A 20,237-nucleotide genomic window follows, 5' to 3' on the forward strand; every position below is an offset into this window, starting at 1 on the left:
GCATTTCTTAAATCAGACGTAGCACTGAACATATATGTACAAATAGAATTATTCTGAGAACAGACATGAGTGATGTAAACTTTAGAAAAGTTGCAAAATTTTGTTCAATGAAGCAATTGTGCAAAAATTTGCAACTTTATTTTACATAAAAAAAACATACAATGATAAATCCCCCCCCCAATTGTACCAGGTTCACTTCACTATAGGTGATGCAGCATAAGGTTATGTTCCCACACAGTATTTTTGCTCAGTATTTTGGTCAGTATTTCACAACCAAAACCAGGAGTGGATCAAAAACACAGAAAAGTTATGTTCACACACCATTGCAATTGAGTGAAAGGCCACCATATAATGGCAAATAATTGCTGTTATTTTAAAACAACAGCTATTATTTGCTGTTAATTGGCGGCCATTCACTAAATTTTAACAGTGCGTGAACATTAGTGTGTGAGGTTTATCAAAGATGTTGTAAAGTGAAAGTTGCCCCTAATTAAAAAGAGTGCTGTTTGCAAAAGGAGTCCAAAAATAATGATCATGTTCATTATTTTGACATCCGTTATTCAATACATTGTGTGCATTTGACGTCCGTCTTTCCATTGACTTCAATGCATTGCCATTTCAGTCAGTTAAATCGGAGGTTAACGGGGCGGGCTGCTGACAAACTTGCAGCGGGATGTGCATTCTGCTGTGAGTTTGTCTGCCCATAGACTGTACAGGGCAGTGATCCACAGCTGGTCTTGCTGCAAATTTGCAGCGAGAAACTCGCTGCAGGTCCGCCCAGTGAGTTTTTACCCTAAAGGGGAACTCCAGGTAGAGGTTAAAAAAATGAAACTTCTGCAGAAGCATAACGCATTACTTACCTATCTATCCCAGTTTTGCAACTACCAAAAATCCATTTGTTTTTTTTTTTTGGGGGGGGGGTTGTTCTGTATTGTGTTTCTGTGCTTCCTGGTTGAGCAGTTCCCAGAATGCACTACTGGTTCCAGAATGCATTGCTTTTCCTCAACTGTTCATCACAGTCCACAGTCTTTGCAGCAGCTGCTTCTGGCTGGTCAGAGATGGTGAATCACTGAGGGGATTGGGGGATCCAGCCAAGCCTCCTTTGACATCACGCCCTGCCCCCTGTCTACATCATCAGCCTGATCTCAGCAAACACACACAATGTGAGACAGAGGCATGGAATATTTGTCTCCTAAGGTGGGATAGCAGTGGGAGCAGAAGATAATGTGAATTGGCACAGAGGCCATTTTTCTTCACTTCCTGGATTTCTATCAGCTACCAGTGTGGCAGAACCGCACAGATATAGTAATACACTATATAGACACATCTATATAACTTTTAATGTACTTTTATTAGAAAACATTTTTTTCTTATGTGGAGTTCCCCTTTAAATCAGGATAAACAGCAATATTATATATAGCCCATAGGAAGGTATAATGCTGTTAATGGAAGTAGGTCTCTGAAATAACCCTTTTAATGAACTTTTATATTAGGCTAGGTTCACACTGCGTTTTCAGCATCTGTTTAACGAATCCGGGGTTTTTTTTTTTGCAAAAAACGGATGCATTTGTGAGCATCCGTTTTTGATCCGTTTTTCTATTGACTTCCATTATAAAAAAAAAATAAAAAAAAAACGGATCAAAACGGATGCGTTTCTTTTTTTTTTACGCAAAATAAAGTACTGTTGACACTACTTTTTTGACCGCTAAAAAAACGGATCCGTTAAACGGATGCTGAAAACGCAGTGGGAACCTAGCCTTATAGAAAAATGTTATGTTCAGTTTAATACAGTAGACAAATGTCAGTAGTTATAGCTACTAGCTGGTGCAGAACACAAAGGTGACTGACAGATGTCTCTGTGATTTGTACCCTGCTGCTTGTGAAGAAGAGCAAAGAATAATCTGAAAATGTTCCCCTTGCCGAGTAGTGTAATGTATTTAACTCCGCAGTACATATTGTGGTGTACTGATTTAAGACATGCACTAACTGAGAGATGTCAATGAGTGTTCAGCCCTGACAGAGTGCACAGAAGCAGCAGCAGCATCATAGCTTTTTTTTTTTTTTCCCCACACGTCTGTTTGCAGACATGAACAGTATTCAACAGTATTAGATTATTGCTAATGATGATTCTTGCATGAACATGACAAGATTACTTTGATAAAACAATAAAGGTAAAGAAAATAATCTTTCTATTAAGAGTAACAAGAAAAGTGCAAGAAGGTTTTACCATAGGTCACTTAATTTAGAAGCTGAAATGGAATTCAGATATAGTACACACATAGTCAAAGATGCGCCAAATTTCGCATATTTATTAAATGGCTTTTACACATCTTACTCTAGCACATCTTTACCCTGAAAATGGATCATGAAATGATAGTCTTAATAAATTCTGCACTAAACATTTATAGGGGTAGTTCCAACTTGCACGTTTACCCACTATTCTGTATATAAGGAACCATTTTCTGTTTGCAGGGGTCCATCCATTGGGGCTCCCTTGATCTTGAGAATGGGGACCAGAGTCTCCTGTTAAAATAGAGGGGTGGGTTGCATATGTGCACTGCTGCTCTATTCAGTCTATGGCACCAGACAAAAATAGCCAAGTACAACGTTTGGCTGTCTCCACAGCTCCTATGAAGAATGAATGGAGTGGCAAAGTGCACATGCACATTCTAGCTAAAGGAAGGGCTGTTTCTGACATGAGGCAAAAATGAATTTATTACTCAAGCGACAGATTTTATGGAGTGGCGATAAATTATACTCTCTTCTATACATCACTAACTTCATTGACCCCATGACCTGCAAAGGATAGCTGGACATGGACATTAAAATGCAAGGAAGTTAAGACTGGAAACATTTTGTTATACAGTATGCTTCAGTCGTCACTACCCTTTAGATTGAACACAAGGTGCAAAGATAGTGTGAGCATGAATAAGATCACCAGGAGTAGTCACGATGCATTAACTCTTTTTTTTTTTTAAATTGTAATTTTTATTAAGTAGTTTTCCATTATAATAACAGAGAACAAATGGACAACACAAAACAAATCAAAACAAAAACAACAATGCAATTTCCTCAACAATACAGAGATAGCAAAAGAAATTCAGCATGAAAGAATGTAAAACGAAGAGCATATGGAAGGTGTTCAGTACAGGAAGACAAAATATCGTGAGCAGTTTCACAGGTTAGAACACAGCCATCATTTTGAGGAAATCAATAGCAAACCAAGTTGAAGTTTAACAGTTTATGCTGAAACCTTCAGCCTAAGGTAACACTAGCCACACATGTCAAGGACATAGGAGTAGACACATAGGGAATGAGGGGAAACGGGGAGGGGAGGAGGGGTGAGAATAGATAAGTCGCATGTAGGTGAGACTGTCGGGTCTACAGTCAACATGAATAACCAGATCTCAAGCAATAGGCGTCCCATGGTGACCACACAGAATCGAACATGGGGAGCGTATTATTCAGAGACGCTGTTAGACGTTCCAGAGACCTCATCTCCTTCACCCTGGAAACAAGCTCAAGGGTTGAAGGTGACATAGTTTTTTTCCAATTTCGGGCAATCAGGGTCTTAGCAGCAGTCAAGACCTGAAGTGCCAACTTAGTGTGCTTTTTCCCTAAAGTCTTAGGAGTGAGGTTGAGCAAGTAAGCCATAGGGTCTAACGGGATCTGGACGCCCAGGAGATCAGTAAGCAGAGTGTGGACGGTCGACCAGTATCCACAGATGCCTGTACAGGACCAGAAAATGTGAAAGAGAGAGCCAATGGCACTCTGGCACCTCCAACAGAGTGGGGAGATTGACCCATTGAGCCTGTTTAGTAATTCAGGGGTGTGGTACCAGTGCATTAGAAGCTTATAGTGTACCTCCTTATAGGTGGTGCATATTGAGGACTTGGCTGCTCTACTCCAGATAATTTCCCATGATTCAGGGGAAATGGACTTAGATAACGTTCTTTCCCACGTATCCATATATTTATGCCTGACCGCATCCTCCCCGCCTTCAGTACTGAGAATTTTGTAAATATCAGAGATCAGGCCCTTTGTAGAGGTGCCCGCCCTGCATAGTTGCTCAAAGGCCGTAGGTTTAGAGACTGTGGTGGTTCCCATGGCGGACATCATAAAATGTTGTAGACAAGTGTGCGTGAAGAGCTCAGTCCTAGGAAGGTGAGATCTATCTGAGAGTCTATGAAAGGGCAGTAATGTGCGCGTCAAGGGGTCCACCACATCTGCAAACTGGAACAATCCCTTGTCTCCCCATGTTCGAACTACGTGGGAGTCTAAGCTGGCAGTGAACAATGGGGTCAGGAGAAAGGAGGTCAATGGGGAATTCTTAGAATATAACTTAAATTTGTCTGCGCAGGAAGACCAGATCTGTTTTGTAAATAGGATCGGCCCTAACAGGGGGCCTGTCGGCCAAGCCGGAGGGGAAGAACTCCACAAGTAAGAATTAGGGTGAAAGGGAGCTAGCCAGAGTTTTTCAATCTGGGTCCATTTTTTATAGGCGTGGTGTGTCGCCCAACAAGGGATATGACGGAGATGAGCCGCCCAATAGTAATGCAGTAGATTTGGTGTCGCCATACCACCCCGAGACCTCCCACTCATCATCACCGATTTGGGGATCCTGTGCCTCTTTCCCCCCCATATGAATCGGAATATAGCAGTTTCAATAGACTTAATTTCTTTCACTGGGACCCTCACAGGGAGTGTCTCAAAATAATACAGGATTTTTGGCAAGATGGTCATTTTGACCGAGGCGATGCGGCCCAAAAGGGAAATATAATGCGATTCCCACCTGGATAGCAGCGCCCTGATTTCCCGAAGTAGAGGGACAAAGTTGGCAGTATATAGCGATGGGTATGTAGGTGTGAGGCGGATCCCCAAATATTTGATATGGTCCGTGGTCCACTTATAATTGAAAGTAGTCTTGAGGTGGGCTTTGAACTGGTCGAGGACGTTTAAGGCCATTGCTTCAGTTTTTGTGGCATTTACCTTATACCCCGATAATTCCCCAAAAGTAGTCAGGAGACCTTGCAGGTTTGGCAGGGAAGTAAGGGCCTCTGAAAGGGTGAGGAGGACATCGTCCGCAAAGAGCATGACTTTGAACTCTCGACCTCGGATGTTTACCCCCCTAATGTCCGGGTTCAACCTAATGGCCGCCGCCAGGGGCTCAATGCACATGACAAAAAGCAGGGGAGACAGCGGACAGCCCTGGCGGGTGCCATTATGCAAGGTAAATTGCTCCGATAACTGGTGAGGCAGTTTTATAGCCGCAGTGGGATTGGAATAAAGACTCCCAATCGCTGTCAAAAAAGGGCCCGACACCCCATAAGTCCTCAATGTTTCGAATAGGAAAGGCCAACCCAGGCGATCGAAAGCTTTTTCAGCATCTAGACTAAGTAAGAGAGCCTGGTCTGATTGTTTATTCACTGCGTCTATAATATCTATGGCCCTTCTGGTGTTGTCACCTCCCTGCCGCCCCAGAACAAAGCCAACCTGGTCCTTGTCTATCAGGAAGGGTAGCCAGAAGCCCAAACGATTGGCCAATATTTTGGTGAAAAGTTTAAGGTCCGCATTAAGCAGCGCTATCGGTCTATAGTTTGAGCACTCAAGCGGGTCCTTATGAGGTTTAGGAATGAGTGTGATAAAAGAGTGGAGCATGGAAGAGGGAACAGCCTCCCCGGTGAGAAAAGAGTTGAAGAGATCAAGTAGCTTAGGAGAAAGTTCAAGAGCAAAAGTTTTATAGTAGAGATAAGTAAAACCATCGGGACCCGGGGACTTCCCAGCCGGCAAGAATTTAAGAACCCCCTGAAGTTCCTCAGCCGAGATGGGGGCATTCAGGGACTCTAAGGCCTCTGCAGATAAAGTGGGCAGATTACAGGACTCCAGGAAGTTCCTCAGTTTCAGGGTGCGAGCCCCCGGGTCCGAGGGTAGGGACGAGGGAAGAGAATACAGCCGAGAAAAGTACTTAAGAAAGATCGAGGCTATGTCCTTGGGGTGAAATTTAGTAGTACCTAAATGGTCCCTCAGGGCCTGTGGAGACTGCGCCGCCACCCGATCTCTAAGCATCCGGGCCAAAAGCGTGTGAGCCTTGTTTCCTTTTTCATAGAAGCGCTGCCTAGAATACAGCAGCGAGCGCTCCACTTTGTGTAGTAGCAAGTCCTTAAGCTGAGCTCTGGCGGCTACCAGTCTGCGCAGGACCCCCAAGGTTGCACGGATAGCCAATTGTTGTTCTAATGTACGGATATTAGCTTTAGTCTCAGTAATTCTGGCTAAGTTGTCCCGTTTTTTTTTTGGAGCTTATGGAAATGCAATGCCCTCGAATCACAGCCTTGTGAGCCTCCCACAACAAGGAATGAGAGTCTACTGTTCCCTCATTTTCTAGGAAATATTTAGAGATGCATTCTTTGATAGAATCTCTCGTAATCTGGTGTTTCAATAGCGACTCATTAAGACGCCAGTGGCATTGACGTATAGGAGTGGTTAGGGAAGCCAGCGAGGCCGTGATCGGGCCATGGTCAGACCAGGAGATCTGTTCGATAGTAGTGTCCCGTAGAAGGCGGACCGTGGGGATATTGCCAAATAAATAGTCTATACGGGTGTGTGTTTTGTGTGGGTGGGAATAGAATGTAAACATTTTCTCCGTAGGGTGTCCAATACGCCATAAATCATAGAGTTGGTATTGGCGGATAAGTTTGCGAAACTCTGTGGAGAGTCGTAACAAGCTAGGAGCCGGGGGTTGTCCGGCGGCTGACTGTCTATCTAGAGTGCCTGAGAAGGGGAGGTTAAAATCTCCCCCCAAAATTCGGGGCGCAGCTGGATACGCTGCCAAACGCTTGAGGACCCTACGGAGAAAAGGAATTTGGGAGGAATTGGGCGCGTAGACATTACATAAGAGAAGTGGGTTACCCTGTAAAGAACCCTCCACTATGACAAACCGCCCCCCGGGATCTGAGTAGGACGAAGTAACTTGCAGGGGGCAATGACGGGAGATGAGTATGGCGACACCAGCACGTTTATGACCCGAAGAGGACGAGAAGGCTTGGGGAAAGGAGTGACGGGCAAACCGGAAGGTAGCAGATGTATCAAAATGTGTCTCCTGAAGAAACGCTACATCAGCCTGTAATGATCTCAATTCTCTCAGTGCCAGACGTCTTTTGACATTAGAATTGAGGCCATTAACATTAAGAGAAATACACTTAACCATTAGGGCTAATAAGAAGAGAACCTATAGAATGTATATACTCACTCATTTCGGTATGGTCACCGTCCCATACTGGCCGAGTCCACGACAGCTCACCCATGCTCGATCTAAAAGAACCAGGAGACAAACTGTGGAAAGAGGGGAGGGGGAAGGAGGGGGGAAGACATGGACAAAACAAACTACACAAAGAGACAGGAGACACCACTGCGGCACATGGCCGTAAACCCATACTACCGTAGTAAGGGTGAGGACTGCGAACTGAGAGAGGCAGATCAACACACATAATATGCAGATCAATCTGAGCTTCAAATACAGAATTTGAGTCCCGCAGGGGGAGGAAGAGGCAGGACAGAGCCAAGACGAGAGAGAACATAGGCAAAGACCAGAACAAGAGACCGGTCCACACAGTAATATGTAGAGTAAAATAAGTGAGAGTATATAGAAAAAGTGTAGCAAGACATAACTATAACAAAAAGTAGAAAAGAGAACCCTAGCTAATATTGGGGAAACAAGTTAATATCAGAACTTCAGCCATCACAGGAGCTCACGGCTCAGGTCGGAGGACGAGGTGAGGATCTCGAGGAGGATGCAGGCGATGGTCCTTGCGGGCCCTTTCGGCGTCTCTTCTGGGAAACCTGTTGCCAGACTGGAGGAGGCGGCGGAGGTGGAGGAGCCACCGTCCAGTCAGTTATATGCGGTGTAGGGATTTCTAGAGTCTCACAGAAACTAGGTAGGTCCGCAATATCTCTAAGAACTGCAGAGCGTCCGTCTTTACGAGCATTCAGAGCAAATGGGAAATTCCACCTATAAGCCACCTGATGATCCTTAAGCACTGACAGCAATGGGCGTAGAAGGCGCCTTTTCTGCAAAGTAATCCACGAAAGGTCGGGGAAGAGCTGAATCGGGGCGCCATCAAAGTCAAAGTTCCTGAGGTTCCTTGCTTTAGACATAATTCGTTCTTTTAGGGCAAAATCATGTACACAACAAATAACGTCCCGAGGAGTGCCAGAAGTAGATTTCGGCCTTAAGGCTCGGTGAGCTCTATCCAACTTAATATGATGAGAGGAGGGTTCACCCAGAATGTTATTAAAAATAGCTTCAAGAGTTTCATGGAGGTCCTCATCATGTGTGGCTTCGGGGAGACCCCGCACCCGTATGTTGTTGCGGCGACCACGATTATCAAGGTCCTCCACGTGACGTTGCATCTCGCTTAAGGCTGAAGATTGTGAGGTGACCGTTTGTTGTAGTTGAGCAATATAGGAACGAGTGGAGTCATGTTCCTCTTCCAGGGAATCTACTCGGTTAGTCATGTGTTGAATATCTTTTCGTACTGCAGAGATTTCTGCCCTGCAAGCTTCCTTAACTTCAGTGAGTAAGGAGAAGAAGTCATTCTTAGAAGGTAGTTGGGCAAGCAAGGTGCGTACTATGGCTTGAGAGCCCTCCCCTAGCATACATGAATCAGAGTCAGAGTCTCCAGCATTGGAACCAGGTCTTGGCAATGATAAAGGACGCTGGGAGCAGGCTATGTGAGAGGAGGCAGGATCTTGCTGCATCCAGTCAGACACAGGGGCAGGATGGTGATGTTTTTCCCCCCTCTGGGGTTTAGGAGCTGCAGCCATGTCCATGGGGTGTGGGACAGACAGTTGTGCTGGGGTTAATGGAGGGCCAGGGGATATCACAGCCCCTTTGCAGAATGTCCAACCGTGCTGTGTGATCCCACCGGGATCAGTGGGATTCTGGAGGGTAATAACCACGTCCTCCTCTATGACCAAGTCCCCGGAGGGAGGCCAGGACCACGCGGCAGGCTGCGCCTTGTGGCAAGATGGCGCTGATGGCTGGGATGCCTGCCGTGCTGGGGGCTGTGTGTGCTTACCCAGCGAGGAGACCGTGGCTGCTGTTCCCGTTACAGGCACTGGGGCTTCTGGTGATGAGGCGCGCAGGAGACAGAGAGCGGCAGCAGGCAAGGGCTGCGTAGCGGGCTGCGCCTCGTGGCAAGATGGCGCCGGCAGACGGGCTGTATACTGTGTCGGGGGCTGGATGGAGTCACCCACCGGTAATGCCACTGGTTCCGCCTCCGATGCGAGCCCCGGAGAGTTCGGTGGGGACTTGGACGGGAGGCTGAGAGATCTGGAGCCTGCCCGACTCGATCTCCTCAGCGGCTGATGACCAGGCCGCCCGACAGGGAGAGGAGAAGACCCGGGATCTTTAAGCAGGTACCGGTCAAGCGTGGAGGACCGCAGCCGGGTAGAGGGTGTCGTCCGGGTGTTCAGGGAGTGTTTTTTCTGTAGTTTTCCCATGAACGGTGGAGCTGGGAATGTTAGGGTCTCTGCTTTTACTGTGTGGAGCGGGAGCTCTCGCCTCACACGTCCGGCTTTATCGGCAGCTCGCTCCGCCCCCCACGATGCATTAACTCTTGAATAAGTCAAGTGATTTTATTCTTGGAGAAGCGATAAAGATTGAAGAATTTGTTACACACTGGTGAAATTGGAAACTTTACAACTTTTTCAGTCTTGTTCTCACCAAGGATGGAAGGTAGTGCATGAAAAGGGTAATTTATAGTGGAGCTCGATTGTTTATATGCAAGTATCATTATAAGCTGTAGGTTTTCTGCACACACGCCTTAATTTTTAACAGGCTGGGGTAGGGGGGGGGGGGTCATTGCAGTTTTCGCCTCAGGCAGCAGAAAACCTAAAATCGGCCCTGACTAGAGGGTTGTGCCCCATCCTTCAGAGGTCCAATACCTATTATCCCTTGGAGAGGGGATACATTTAAAGTTGGAAAAACTTTTTTAAGACCTATCCATCCTTAGAATGTCCCAAAGGGTATAAACCCACACACCGTATACACAGCGTATTTACTGCTGCGATACGCAGCAAATACGCAGCAGATTAGATCTAAATAATTGAACACAGCATCAAATCTTCACCATCAAACTGCTGCGTATTTGCTGCATATACGGTGTGTGGGTTTGTACCCTAAGAGTGTAAAGTAATTAGTGATGCATACAATATATGCATTGCCACTACTGTGGACTTCTACTTTAATAGGATGTGGGATAATCTACCTACTGGGGGCATTTACCTAATGGAGGATATCACCTATCTATTTGGAGCATGAACCTAATTGATGGCAGGATTACTTACTGTATCTATTGGGGAAATAACTTAGTGGGGGGAGAGATTATGTACCTACCTAATGTGGGTTTATCATCTCCTTATCATCTTCTACCTAATAGGGTGGATTACCTGTCAGCTGGGGGGCAGGATTACCTATCTACTGGGGACATTTACCTAATGGGGATGCATTTTGTACCCAGTGAGGGCATCTACCTAATGAGGTAATTCCTAGCCACTGAGGACCTAAACTCCCACTTCATATGAAACCTAGGTCTGTCAAGAGTGGGAATTGGTTACTTCGTTCACTTACAGCTACTGAAATCAGGAAGAGACCAGAAGTCCAGTTTTCCGCCCGAGCCTTCAGGTAACCGCTGCTTTCAACACTAGGCTGAGAGGAAGGGGTGTGGAAGTCGGCACTCCTAGACATAGAAATGTTTAAAACATAACTTTTATTCGTGCATGTTTAAAATTCAGCGGTCGGCATAGCAGGAACTACGCGTTTTGCGCTACTAGACCATGATTAAGCGCAGTAGCGCGAAATGCGTAGGTCCTGCTATGCCGACCGCTGAATTTTAAACATGCACGAATAAAAGTTATGTTTTAAACATTTCTACGTCCAGGAGTGCCGACTTCCACACCCCTTCCTCTCAGCCTAGTCTTGCATGAGGCGCCTGGCCAACGCCTCGAAGATCGACCACCCTCCCCAGCCCTGCCTGTTGCTGTTACAACTACTCAATGGTGAGCTGTATCTCGTTTCTATTCATTTTCATGCTTGCTAATGCTGCTTTCAACACCTTGCTGAGAGTTACCTAGAGTGCAGTTTATCAAAATGCTCCTCATTTACACTTCTGCCTAAGACATAACTATATATTTTAGAGCAATCCAACATTTCTGTTTGGATGCATTATTTTTTGTCAATATGTGTATATATTGATTTAATATAATAAAGCGTGTTTAGTGGTTTAATTAAGTGGGTAATTATCTGAACTCAGTGAGTAGATTATCATAGTTCGCTAAGAGTTAAAAGAAAACTAACAGCAGGTTAGAAAGATGAAGGCCATTTTCTGTAACTCTCTATTTTATCCAAAATGAAATGCCCCACTCCTCCACTTGAATATTCATTCAGCACTCTGCAATGATGAGCACAGGGGTGACGTCACTGCTGAGTGCCACCCCTATATTCATGAGGAGGATTCCGTTTTCATTGAATAAAAGTTTACCAAAACTATGCTGTGGATGAAGATAAGAAAATTACATTTATTCTCAGTTTTCCCAAACCTATGGGAGCATAACAGCAGGTTAGAGTCTTGTAACCTGCTGTTAGTTTCCCCTTAAATGACAACTTCCGCTCTTCCATATCTGTATTACATTATAACAGGTCCTCTTTGCATTTCTGCTATGATTTACAGCCAATCCAACACTAATGCAGTAGATCTATCATTATTTAATAGAAGAAAGATACAATAACAGTAACAATAGGTCTAAGGGACAGAAGAAAATACAAAGAATAAATTATGGGGACATTAGTTGCATCTGAGGAGATCAGATAATGGATAAGTGCCCAAGAATACAGAATGCTGCCCTACACAGGAACAGTTCAAAGCTATTGCAACTATTAATGGAGCATGTGGAAAGGAATTTAATGGATTTTAAAGTAGAGATTTCAGCCTTGTATTATGTATGTTTTTGTTTAGTCAATGTGTGTTGGTTATATATACATAATGCCATATTCAGAAATATCAGTGTACTTGACCTACAGTACTGATGTCATAAAATGCATGTTAGCCACAAATCACTCATAAAACACTTTCAGTAGTCATATTAGAATACAGCAATTATCAAATACAGAAAATATTATACAACAACGAGACTACAGACAACAGGAACTAAAAGAAAATGATATGACTTTAACTGTACTCCAACTGTACTCTTAATAAAAAAAAAGTTTATAAAAAGTAGGCCAAGCAAGTAGTGCAGTGCGAGAGAATTCCGACAGATATCCTTGATTATATAAAGCTAATAAAAAGCTTTGTTAAATGTTTTCCTAAATGGATCCAATTCTGTTCTTTGCACTTAATACATAAATGGCTCCTACATGTGACTTACGTTATAGTTTCTTGAACCCAGTCTTTCTATGACAAATATTTTATAAGCTTTTACAGAATTCTTCAAAGAATCGCAAAACATAAACAACATGACCACTGCCAAGGTTGTATCCATTCAGAAAACATAATGTGATCAGTACATTCAGAAGGTTATGGGCAGTGGTGTGCTCATAACTTGATACCAAAACATATAACCAGAGAGAGTTCAATCACAGTTGTCCCCAATAAACAGTGGAGGCTAAAAAATAAATAAATAAAATAAAAAATAAAAAGTGCTTTAAAGGTAAGACAAAGGTGGCACACTATTACATGTATGGTGGGAATTTGATCTGGTGAAACCTCTTTGGGACCAAATATTCCATTTGATATTCTGTGCAATTGTAATCCAACGCACCCAGTACTATATGTACAGTAATAATAAATATATATATATATATATATATATATATATATATATATATATTTTTTTTTTTTTTTTTCCCTGTAAAATGTCAGACTGCCTCATTGGGTATGTTTTGAGTCGACTTAAAAAAAAGGCTGGAGTAGTTAGTGAAATTGGCACTGTAAAGCTATGTGCACACAACATTTTTTGCAAAAGACGTCCGAAAATAATGAGTATGTTTATTATGTTGACGTCAGCGGTAAAATCGTCCATTATTCAATAAATTGTATGCATTGAACGTCTGTCTTTCCATTGACTTCAATGCATTGCCATAGCAGTCAGTTAAATCGCGGCAATAACAGACGTTAGTTTACATTTCAAAATTGGCCGCCTTTTCTCTATTTTTGATGTTGTGTGAACATAGCCTAAGGTTGAATTCACAAATTTTATTTTTGCCAGTATATGGTCACTTTGATGTCTTCCACTGTCTACCTATGTGTTTTAATTTCATAATTTTCCATTGCACATGTTTGCACCTCATGTTCTGTTTCTGTCTTGCCTACGTTTTGTAATTCTTTTAATCATTTCTAGAGATGAGCGAACCGGATTCGGGTCCGAGTCGATCCGAACCCGAACATTCGGTATTTGATTAGCTGGGGCTGCTAAACATGGATAAAGCTCTAAGGTTGTCTGGAAAACATGGATACAGCCAATAACTATATCCATGATTTCCACATAGCCTTAGGGCTTTATCCAAGTTCAGCAGCCACCGCTAATCAAATGCCGAAAGTTCGAGTTCGGATCGACTCGAGCATGCTCGAGGTTCGCTCATCTCTAATCATTTCATTTGACATCTCTATAGTTGGGACCGTCTTTTTGCAACTTTTTTTTTTAAAGTGTACAGTTAAGTAAGGTCTACTGTATAAGTACTTTTACTTTTAACTACAGACTGATTTGCATTTTTAGATCTGTTTCATATTTTTTTTTGGAAATTGAATATTTTTTTCTGTACTTGATCTCTCTGTACTGCAATTATAATAATTTATTTTTATTTATTTGAATGTTTTTCAAAGACAAAATGTTCTGCTATTTCATAAACATAGTTTTCGTGTAAATCTGTAATTTGTGTACTTACTGTGAAGTTTAAAGCTTAGTGATTCTTGGTTATGGTTATTCTTGTAAGGGATTGAGTAAAGAATGACAAATCGACCTTAAACAATTGTAATATCATTGATAAAAATGTGTATTCAATTTGTTTTGTGGTTTTAAAAAAGTCTACGTCATACATACTTTAATTCCACTTTTACTTATAAATGAGAAGCTAAAGCATCATTTTAGATATGCAACGTCTTAAGAAATAATATTGGAAGATGGCAAGTGCATTGACCTCCCCATTAATGTTTTACTATATATTTCTTCAATAAAGATCCACAACTTCATAATTGCATTACATTGAACATCTACTTAAAATGTTATAATAGCTTTCGACTTGTCTCCTCTGCTGATTTTATGCCAAGGCAAATGTACAAGATAAAAAGTTTGTCCTTTTTACTTTGTTTGGTTACTAATTTTTGTGCTGTTTATTGTGCAGACTATTTTAAATAATGAAGTTAACACTCTAGTGTATGACTTGTGTAAATCTGCTCTAGTCGATGTGCCAAAAGTAAGTAATCTGCTTACTTGGCTCTTTCTCTCCCTCTAAAATGGTTCCCCTAATGTAGTTTCACATGCATCCTTGCACCATACCTTTCTCGTTATGTTTCTGGCTGTTAAAAAACAGAGGAGACAGAGTCTTATCACATCATTTTTTTTTGCTCTAAATCCTATCAAAGTGCATCAAGTGATCAATAACATAGTTGTAAAACACACCCACATAGCAGAGCTTTCAGTATATTATTTAAGAACTTCTTTCTTTCCAGTTTCCTCCTGTTAGTTATTGAGAGCTTGCTCCTTATAAGCTCTTAAAAGTAGGGGTTGGGGGGTACAGTGTAAGGCTATGTTCACACAACGTTTTTTCAGCTCCATGGAAAATGACGTCCGTTATTTTGAGGCTAAAATAACGGACATCATTTAGCCATCTTGCCTCCCCGTAGTGCAATGACTGGTGTTTGCTCAGTACTTTAGTTTGGGATTACTAATTAGACTTTGGGTGTGGCTTAATTGAAAGTCCATTGTATTTAATAGTAAAAACGGAGAAAGAACAGTGACAAAAGAAAAACTGTGTATGAACTACTAATAAAAAACCTCAGCAGTTTGCAAAAGAGGTCTGAAAATAATGATCATGTTCATTATTTTGATGCCCGCGGCAAAAATGTCAATACAAATATTCAATACACTGTGTGCATTAGACGTCTGTCTTCCCATTGACTTCAATGCATTGCCATTGCAGTCAGTTAAATCTCAGCAAAAACTGACGTTGTTTTTAATTATGAAAATCAGCTGCCTTTTCAATATTTTTTTTCTTTCTTAATGCTTTTATTGAAAACGTGCAATAGAAATGTAAAAACATTAAGAGCTGTAGAGCAATTTACGGTTGTAAAAAGTACCATCATACAAGCCAACAATAAGAAAGCCGATATGTGGCTCTAGTTGTACATGCTTTTCCTAAAAAAAGGACATTTCTTTCAGAAAAAAAAAACCCCATAGGAGGTTTATAGGGGATTCAGCAAGAGAGAAGGGGAAGGGAGAGAGAGAAAGTAAGAAAGAAAGGGGGTACCAGCACAGTCCAAGCAGCAGAAAAAGGGTCGCTTAAGAGGAGAGAGCCACACTTTACGCTTGACCGCTTTGAGTTCCTCCATTCTTTGTAAGCGCATGATCTCCTCAAACCAGTCGGATATTGTAGGGGGAGTCTCCGACCTCCATGTTCATGGTATCAACGTCTTGGCAGCTATCAGGAGGAAATGAACAAGTCCTTTCTTAATTTTAGCTATGGACCCAGGGAGAATCAGTAGCAAGAGTGTGGCCGGGTCATTTATCAAGGCTATTCCAGTGATTTCTCGTATTATGTTGATCACTTCTCACCAAAACCCCTGAAGCCTGTTACAGCCCCACTATATGTGGGTCATCGTCCCCCTGGCTCTCCCGCATCTCCAGCAGGAGTCAGTCGGGAGTAGAGTCGGGACCCTATACCATCATGACAAAACTTAATAACACGTCTCCTTTAATTTAATCCAATCGAGCTCTCAGCAGATGCTCCATGACGAGCACATATAAGAGTGGGGAAAGGGGGCACCCCTGTCTGGTACCATTGTGGATTGTTAGCAGAGCAAAAAGTGCCCCATTAATTCTGATTTGTGCCTGTGGGCGTTGGTATAGTACCAATATACGCTCCATTATAACCGTTCCCAATCCAATACCCTCGAGGACACCCTCCAGAAAACCCCAATCCACCTTGTCAAATGCCATTTCTGCGTCCTGGGAGAGAAACATACATGGCGTGTTGGAGGCGCGAGCATAGTGAATTACAGATAAAGTCTTCAGAGTGTTATCTCTGGCCTCTCTGTAGGGGACGAATCCTACCTGGTCAGGGTGGATCAGGGTTCCCAGGAGGGGTGCTATTCTTTAAGCCAACAATTAAGCATAGAGCTTGGCATCAGTATTTATGAGGGATATTGGTCTATAACTTGCGCACAAATTGGGGTCCTTGCCCTCCTTTTCAATATTTTTGACGGTGTGTGAACATAGCCTAAAGGTGCATATTATACCCAGGAAAATCAGTTTTAGGGTGCCTTCACGCGTACAGCATCGCAGAAAATTTCACAATGCCACTTCCACATCGAAATCCGCTGTGATATGCTGTACTGTTTTCCACTGCCTACTTAACCCACCATTGCCCGGCTGATACATTACCTGTCCATGCTCCCGGGACAGTGCACTGATTGGCTGTGCGAGACGCCAGGAGGCCTGGAGCCGGAGAAACAGGGCAGGTAATGTGGGTTAAGTGGGCAGGGGCTAATATTCTCACAGTGGAATGAATGAAGTCAACTACTTCCAGATCCATTCACTGCATAGAGTGGGCACTGAACAGCTAAATGTGGGGTTACATGATCAGTCTGTTTTGTGTGAGTTCTGTTTTTCTCTCTGTATACAAAGCAGAACATGTTCTGGCTGGTAGTTACACTTAGATCACATGATACGGTTCGTCATAATAACGGTGTTGAACATGCAAATATACAGAGAAATACTCATTTGAAAATAACATTTATAATTTTATTTAATGATGTCTGCATTCAAAGAGCCATAGCTTCTACTTTTATTTTTTTATTTTTCTCTGTGATGTACTGTTGTGGATTACATACGGTTTACTGACCTTTCTTTTTTTTCCAGAGGGGAATGGAATTAAACAGTAAATCCACTGTAGGATATTTATAAAGATTTTAAATTTGCGGTGCAATATAATTGTAACTATACTTTTTTGGTCGGTATGACAATTTTCTTAGGCCCTGTTTGCTATAGGTGCTGATGGACTGACAGAGGGAGCTGTCTCCCCTCCCTGTTACACTCATTAGTTGTTGTAATTAATATTGATTGCACCAACCAGGGTGTTAAATTGGCTTTTCTTACCACTGTCATCATAGTGGTAACCTGGTCATCAATGCTTTTTTTGCTGTTAGAGACAGCTATAAGTAAATAAAAGTATGTCCATTTCTAGGAAAGGATTAAGAGGTGCAGTTATAGTAAAGTGTTGCAGCCATTTTAAGTGTCTTCCTCTGTAGCGCTAGGCTGTTGATCACTGTAGTGTTGCCATCATATCATTCTAGAGTTCAGTGGAGGTCTAATATTCAGGATCCATGATCATCCACTAACGGCATACACTTGGTGTAAGGGGGTGGGTGGGGTAGGGGAAGATAAGAACGTATGAGGACACACACTGATCTTAATTAATGTATTATAACACCGGATTCATATAAAGGTGCTTGCCTCTAGAAAAAATCAGGCTCACCTGAGGTTTTCTGTGCGTCAGACGTATGCTGCGTTTACACGAATCGATAATTCATCCAATTGATTGTTTAACGATTTTGAAGCAACAATTTGGTTTTTATAACGATTAGCGTTTAGAGGAATAAATTGTTAGATAAATCGTTTAAAAATACGTAAGAAAAATTGTTATTGCGATCGTTTTTATGATCGCTTAAGCCAATTTTTCACATAGGGTGAATCTTTGAAAGACTTTACACAAAGCGATCTGCAAATTTTTAGCCAACAACGATTTGAGAACATGTTGAAAGATCAAAATGAACAATTTTTCGCTCGTCACTTGATCGTTTGCTATGTTTACACGGAAAGATTGTAGCTCAAATTCGATCATTATTGCGAAAATTCGAACGATAATTATTCCATGTAAACGCAGCATAAGAAATCTATGCCAGCTCAGATTGCCTGTTTACAAGTGTACATTGTGGTAAATTTGGCTTGCACAGGTGGCAATGCCTACTTTGTGTCACAATCCATCCACTTATGTGGGTTTGCTAAAAAAAAGAAGAAGAAATATTGTAACTTTTTGAACAATATGTCAGGTGCTGCTTTAATAAATTTCCCTTCCGCCACTACACGGATATGATATTATTGTGATTTGAAAATTCTACTTTATTTTCAAGAAAACATCTCTTTATGCCCCCCCTCATATAATAACCAAACTAACCAAACCATAACTAAAACAAATACTCCAGTGACACCTGGCACAATGTAAATTTGCAAGTAAATCAGATATTCTAGATGATAAAAATTTTGCGTAAAAGTATATAAACCGTGTACATTGTCTTGATTATTTAATGAACCTACAGAAAAAAAAGACTAATATTAAGTCACCATGTTTGTTACTATTTTTAAAACAGTATTTCAATTTATAGTATTTCAAGGCTATGATCAAATGCAACTGTAAATAAAATTGCTCAGCTAGTACAAAATTACACTATGCTGTGACTATTAGAACTACAGTATGCTACTTTTACTTCAGTAACCAATGCCAGTTCCTTAATTTATCTTCTGGGGGAATAGGACTAAAGTGCTTTTTAACTACGTCAAAAACAGGCACAAATGTAAAATTCAAACAACCCAAAACAACTTTAGTCAAAGTGTTTACATTATAGTTCACACAAAAACATTTTATTCTTTAACCCCTTGCTGCATAAGGACGTACCGACACGTCCAAATCTGCAGCCCGTTCGGCGGTCACTAATGGGCCGGCGCTGCACTGCCTTTCATCTCCCCACACCCTGAATCCACAGTGGGGGGGATGAAATAAGTCAATCAGACCTCAGATCAGCCCCCCCTAGTAGGGCAGTAACTAACCCGCTCCCTCCCCCGGCGGCCATCGGATCCAAGATGGCCACCGCCATCGCTGTGAACAGACTTATGTCTGTTCACAGCGATGGAAAATAAATAAATAATCAAAGCCCCATGCTCTCTGCCACCGGAGGTAGCGGAGAGCATGGGGCAGTGATCGGGGACCCCCCTGTGGGGTCCCAGTACAAGCGATCAGCAGTATATACTATATACCGCCGATCGCTTGTGCCATGTGCTGCCCAGCACTTTTTATCCCCTGTCACCATAAATGATTGGTGACAGGGGATAAAAAGTGTTAGTCTCCGTCCCCCAAGTCGCCCCCCCACCCCCCCAGTCCCCCTCCGTCCCCCAGTCACCCCCCCTTCCCATTATACTTACCTGATCCTGGGTGCTCCTTCCTCCTCGGTTTCAAGGCTGCTTCTGCAGTGCGCATGCGCTCCAGAAGCTGCCAACTCTGAAAATTTTAAGTGACAGAGACCAATTTGGTCTCTGTCACTGAACTATGATTACTGTGATAGAAAATATCACAGTAATCATAGTAATACAGTGAAAATATATGTGTAAAGTACAAAAAGTGAAAAACACACACAACCCCTAACCCCCCAGATTACCCGTAACCACCGCAGGTTGCCGGTAACCACCGCACATTGACTGTAACCCCTGCACGCTGCCCCTAACCCCCCGCACGTTGCCTCTAACCACCGCAAATCGCCACTGACCACTGCACGTTGCCTCTGACCACCTCATGTTGCCTATGACAACCTCAAGTTGCCTCTAACCAACACACGTTGCCTCTGCCCACCGCACGTTGCCACTTACCACCGCACGTTGCCTCTGCCCACCGCACATTGCCACTTACCACCACACGTTGCCTCTGACCACCGCACGTTGCCTGTGACCACCGCACGTTTCCTCTAAGCACCGCACGTTGCCTCTAACCACCGCAAGTGTCCACTTACCACCGCACGTCGCCACTGACCACCGCACGTTGCCTCTAACCACCGCAAGTTGCCACTTACCACCAGGGCCGTCTTAACAGCATTATGGGCCCCTGGGCAGAGGTGCGAATTACCCCCCCCCCCTAGTGGCCGCCGCCCCTCTTATCTGGTAAGGTACAGTGGTACCTTGGTTTAAGAGTAAATTGGTTT

This window comes from Dendropsophus ebraccatus, chromosome 5, assembly GCF_027789765.1.
Source record: "Dendropsophus ebraccatus isolate aDenEbr1 chromosome 5, aDenEbr1.pat, whole genome shotgun sequence".
Taxonomy (NCBI): Eukaryota; Metazoa; Chordata; class Amphibia; order Anura; family Hylidae; genus Dendropsophus; species Dendropsophus ebraccatus.